This window comes from Oryctolagus cuniculus, chromosome 8 (genome assembly GCF_964237555.1).
Source record: "Oryctolagus cuniculus chromosome 8, mOryCun1.1, whole genome shotgun sequence".
Lineage (NCBI taxonomy): Eukaryota > Metazoa > Chordata > Mammalia > Lagomorpha > Leporidae > Oryctolagus > Oryctolagus cuniculus.
In genome coordinates, this window is record NC_091439.1 from 96213091 (window position 1) to 96219475 (window position 6385).

Here is a 6385-nt window from a genome sequence, read left to right on the forward strand (position 1 = left end):
TAAATTAATATGCCTATTGCTTATTTTTTGAGGAGAGAACATTTGTAATTAATTCTTGGTAAGTTAGATCATACGTGACTATTAATTATTTGTATCATTTTGTGCAACAGAACCATAAATGTTATTCTTCCTTTCCAGCTGAAACATGTGACTAACATGTCTCCATTACTCTGCTTCCACAAGTTGGAAAGATTCAGATTCCATGTATGAGTGAGATCATGTGGTCCATATCTTTCTGTGCTTCAGTTATTTTGTTAGGATAATGTCCTTTAGTTCTTCCATGTTTTCACCTGAGAGAATTCCATTTTGTTGTTAAGACTGAAGTATGTTAATCTTGTATTTAAGTCCATCCTGTTCACTGTAACCTTGGTCATCCCTTTATAATCGGTTAAGTCAATTCCAAAGTTCATGTTGTCCTACCTAGAATTTTTCATTATTTTTAAGCAATTTAACTCACCTTATTTGAACTAATTTGTCGGTCATTCTGAGTTCCTGTCATCATGACCTGGCATTTTTAGTTTTTTAAAAGAACAAATTTACCTTTTTATTGCTCTTCCCCAGTCAGTCAAAAAACAGAAATGAGTGCAATTTATAAACATAAAAAATGATCAATCTGATTAATAATAAGGGGTTTCTCAAATCTGTGGTTCACTTTCATAAACAAAGGTCCCTCAAAGTACAATAAGTTCAGAATGCATTTAATGTGCCTAAGCAACCAAACATCACAGCTTAACCAACAGTACTTAAGAATACTAAAGAACATATTTCAAGAATACAAGAAAACTTTTAGGTAACAGATTTGTATTACTTGTCTTAGTAAAAACTTTCCATTCTATATAAAATTAATTGAGATAACAATATGTTAAAATGTTAGTTCCTGACATAGGTGAACCATCTATAGTTGAACCATCTACATGTGGTATTTTCAAGATTAAGTTTAACTTTATTTCATTTTATCTTCAACCAGTGTGGTGTTTCCACATCCTGCCTTTTAATAGAAAACTTATTTCGTGGAATAATTACTGCATGGTTTCCAAATCTTGAAAAAGATAGTGTTAAACAGTTCCAAGAAGGCTCAAGGACCCCTAATTATCTGTTCAAAGAAGTTCCTTTCAGAAGTCCAGTAAACAAAAGAAAACAAAGGGAGAGTTATTTAATCAGTAACATAAAAACAGCAAGTCTCTCACAAGGGAATTTTTATTAGGCAAACTGAAGACTTACTAGCGGAAACTTTAGAAGCTAGGAGAGAACTCATGAAATTGTGACAGTCTTGTAAGAAAAACAGATCCAGCCATGAGTACTATGTCCAGCTAAGTCATCCTTCATAAATGAAGGAGAAATAGACACTCGTGTATGATGAGCAAGCACTGAAGAACTTCATCAGCAGAAGCCTGGTGACAGAAGAAACATAAAATACAATCCCTACAGTAGCAGTGAAAGAAGGATAAGCACCACTGCAAAAATCAGGAAAAGTACAAATCTTAACAGGTGAGCAGACACACACGGAAGTGACAGGAGAAACATACAGTGATTATTACTTTTTTTCTTTAAATTCTGGATTTGATTTGCTGTATACCCAGTTAAGAGTTTTACACTTGAACCTCTAAGTGCCATACTTCTGTTATTTTTTTTTTTTTCTATTTAGTAGGTTAAAGCATCAGGGTTATGTTTCTCTCTTAAAATATGTTGAAAAGATTTGGTCCTGCTCTTTTTTCTGACTGTATATGTTATTGAACTAAATTTATTTTAAAAAGTTTAGTAGAAGTTATTAGTCAAGCTACCTATACATTTAGTTATCTCTTAAGATTTTTAAAAATGAAGCTAATTTCTTAAATTCACATAAGAGAGTATTAAATTATTTTTTCTTTTTTGTCAGTTTTCTGAATTCATTTTTAAAGAAACATGTATTTTACATAAGTTGCTCAAATTATTCTCATAAAATTGTTTAACATCTGTCAAGAAACTAAGTGGAGTATCCCATGAGCCAGCATCTCCCAATATTAGAGATATATCCAAAATAAGTGAAGCCAATCTGTCAAAAAATCTGCACTCCATTTTTTATTACAGCACTATTCACAGTAGAAAAGAAACAGAATCAAACTAAGTGTTCAACCTGAACTTAATGAGTACAGAAAATATATGCATACATAATGGAACACTATTCATTCATAAAAACAGATGAAAATCATTTCATGTATAACAATATGGATGAACTTAGAGGTAAAATCAGCCAGGAACAGAAAAAATCTGCTGCAAGCTGTGTGGCATAGAACTTTAAGCCTCTTTCTGTGGCACTGGCATTCCCTTTGTGCCTGTCCACATATGATCCAGCTCCCTGCTAATGCACCTGCGAAAGCAGTGGAAGATGGCCCAAGTCCTGGGCCCTCACCCTGATATGTGAAACCTGGAAGAGACACTTGGCTCCTGGCTTCAGACTGGCCCAGATCTAGGCTTTGTGGTCTTTTGGAGAGTGAACCAGAGGATGGAAGATCTCTCTATCTCTCTCTCCGCCCATTCTCTCTCTCTATTTCAGCCTTTCAAATAAATAAATAATTCTAAAAAAATAATTATTAAGAAAGAAGAAAGACAAATACCACATAATCTTACTCGAAGTTCAAATGAGAAAGTGGGAGTTTAAACCTGAAAAACAGTGAGACATAGTAGATTGAAACTTACCAAGAGGAAACATCAGATGTCAGGGTTATTCTGGCTAAACTGACCTAATATGATTCTGACAGAAGACTGGGTGTTCAGACCACCTAGCAGGTGGTGCAGAAAGAGGAATGTGATCAGACAGTGAGAGTAATGAGATATTGGGGAGTGGTGGTGTGGTTAACCTGACTTATCAGAGATTTCCTGCTAAAACAATTTCACATAGAAGTTCCCAAATGGACTTTGGTATAGTGTTCAAAAATTGATTAAAACTTGATCAAAGCAGGATGCTTGTCAGTCTTTTTAGCCATATCTGTGTAGTCTCCCCACTACTAGTCTCTTTTTCTTAGATGCTTTAGTTCGGGTACATGGTTCAAAATGAGTGAGAAGTAGAGAAAATAAAAGAGCATGCAAAGACGCAGAGAAACAGAGAAGGAAAGACAGACAAACACAAAGAGACAGTCAGAGACAGACACAAAAGCACTGAGGGAAATGCAGAAGAACATATTCCTTTTCTTACAAAGCCTCTCAAGTTAAGTTGCATGATTTGTACTGCATTCTTCTGGTTGCAACAGGCATAAAGTTTGCCTAAGTTCAAGAGCAGGGGACATGAGTTAATGAAAAGATTGTGAAATAACAAGTATTTGTTGTGTCCAAATCACCACAAATTCAACCTCTTGAGCTGCCCAGCAGAGATCACTAATCATTAAATATTGACAGAGCACAGGAATCGTGTATTTAGAGTTTTACAGTGGTAGAAATTTCAACTGATATTGCAATGGATTTATTCAGACATTTTAAATATGATATAGATTTCATAAATATACTCTGACAGATCATGTAGATAATACTAATAGGTTTTTAAATGCTTCAATATTTTCAATGATACTAAATAATTGTTAACATTACCTTTGAATTTGCTTCTGTGAATGAATATATTTATTTAAGTAGGTGATTTAGGCCACATAATACCTGAAAACATTATTGCATAGTTTAGCAGTGAAGTACAATGAGGGGATATTAATAATACTATAAGAGGAAATTCTGTGTAATCTTTCAGATCATTTACTCTGTGTTTATAGGAACATAAGTATTTTTTATTTTCAAAGTCTTGTTTTTCTTCTGGAACTTTTTAAAATTTAGCAATGTGACATGGACATCATTCAAGCATACTCCATTTTATCATCCTTTTCTCAGAAATGGTTAAGTTCCTTCTATAACTTTAGTGGAAAAAGAAGCGTACACTATCTGATAGCCATTTAAGCACTGGAGAGAACCTTTTGTGTCTTATATGGTCATGTTCAAGTATTTCACATGAGAAATTCTGAGATACAGAGTTCTAGTTCAAATAATGTATTTGTTTTTATCCTAGAATATACTTTTCATACTTTTTTCATAATTTTTCATTGTGTAGGTCTGTTGCTTCACTTAAAATTAAAATACATTTTACATATTACCAAAAAGAGCCATTGACTATTCAGTGCTGCGGAGTGTTTTCCAGACAAAAACCATGTAAACTGAGGTGTGTAATCTTGCCATATTTCTTCCTTAATCCTCAGATTTATCTGTAAAAGGCCTACCTTTTTGTGGAAATGTAGACATATATGTAATTAATCTGTTTTTTTTTTAAATTAGTTTCTCTATGTTTGTAAAAAATATCCAAAATAAATGTGAACAAAAATCCATTTTTCTCTAACTTAAAAATATCCCCATGGTATACTTGCAAATATTTTATGTAAATTTCATTGTAAATTGATACTATTAAGCCACAAAAGTGAAGTATATACAGAAGTAGGTAAAAAATATGTTCAGTTAAACTAGCAACAACAGCAATAGCAAAACATCAGCAAAAACCCACTCCTCAGTTCATCTGGAAAGTCAAAGATCAGGAATCAGCTGGGTAAACTGGAAACTGGACTGAGCACCTGCTCTGGAGAAACCCTGTTCTGATTACTGTAGAATATTTCTTGACTCAACAGCTAAAATAGTTGTTCTCATTTGACTCTAATACTTTGTAGCTTTAGAAAGAAAATGATGCATGCTTAGTTATATGATGGCCTATTTTAGTGACAAAAATTGTGCTTATATTGTGGATATTAGACACATCTTTGCATGTATCAAATATGTGACCAATGCATAGTATATTTACAAATATTATATATACTCAATTATACATTATTTTATATTAAATATGTCTATACATACATGTTAAGTAATATAGAACCAAATAAATAGTGGTAAATTTAAAAACTTAACATCAGTTTTACATGTTAAAATGGACAACACATGCATTTCATATTGATGTATAGCTTCATGAATAACAGCAACTCCCTTGGTGAACAGCCAGAACAAATATTTTAATATTTTGTATCTACATTTTCCTAATTTTCTATAACCATGGTATCTAATACAGTTTCAAGCATTTGTTTTAAATGCAGTCTTTAACCTGCATAACAAAGTGTTGTTGAAAAGAAGCAATAGAAACCCAAGTAGTACCCATTTATTCTTGTTCATTAGGGCATTTTACATATACTTTTGAAATTACAATATAGAGAAAACATATATTCATAGGAACATTATCCAAAGATAATGTTTATTTGAGAGAGTACTGAAAATGTCAATAATTTTAAACAATTTTTATATTCATAGACAGAAAGTTGACAAGAAAAATACTCTTCACGTGGCAGCAAGAGTAGGTCCATGGACCAGATCCACAGCAAAAAAAAAAAAAAAGAAAAACTACTGAAAATTGTTTAAAAACACAATGACACAATTTCTGGGAATTTTCTTAAGGACATAATGCCAAAAGGAAGAGAGACAGAGAGAGAGAGAGGCAGAGAGGTAGACAGACAGAGAGAGAGAGAGAGGTAGAGAGAGAGAGAGAGAGAGAGAGAGATTCAAGACTTAATAGTAAAACAAAACAAAGAAACAAAGAGGGAAACTACCTGCTTCCTCTCCCAGCTTCCAAGTCCAGAGTCACAGAAGTTAACTTCAGGTGGGTACAGCCTAGACCAATGGACTGTTTTTCCCCATTATTCCCAGTTGAAGGCTATATCAAGCAGAGCTCCGTTACCCAATAAAGGGTTTGAATCCTCCTATCTTTCTCACAACAGCCCTGCTCTGTATATCAAAAGCTAATTCCAGAAAAGTGTGGGATAGAAAAGTCTCCTTTCCTTCATTGAGTATTATTCCTATTACAAGGAGGGATTCTAATCAGGCATAATGCACTGAGAATTCTAATTTCCAGCAAGTAATGCCCACCGAGGTCCATTGCCAACACTCAGAGATGGGGGATTCCTGATGAGGAAAATTAAAACTATAGCTTAGCTGTCCACTCCTCAAGTAGGATGTCACTCAACAGGAATATTCCAATTTACATAACTTGGCCATATAGGCAAATCAATAGAAACATAAATTAGTAATTGCCTAGGACAGAGGAATCATAAATTGGTGAGGTGAGGGGTCACAAGAAAGAATGAGTACAGGGCTGCTTTGCAGGTGAGAAGATGTTCAGGGGCTGGCGCCATGGCTCACTTGGCTAATCCTCAGCCTGCTGGGCCAGAATCCCATATGGGCGATGTGTTCTAGTCCCTGTCACTCCTCTTCCAGTCCAGCTCTCGGTTGTGGCCCAGAAGGGTAGTGGAGAATGGCTCAAGTGCTTGGGCCCCTGCACCCGCGTGGGAGACCAGGAAGAAGCACCTGGCTCCTGGCTTCGGATTGGCGCAGCTCCATC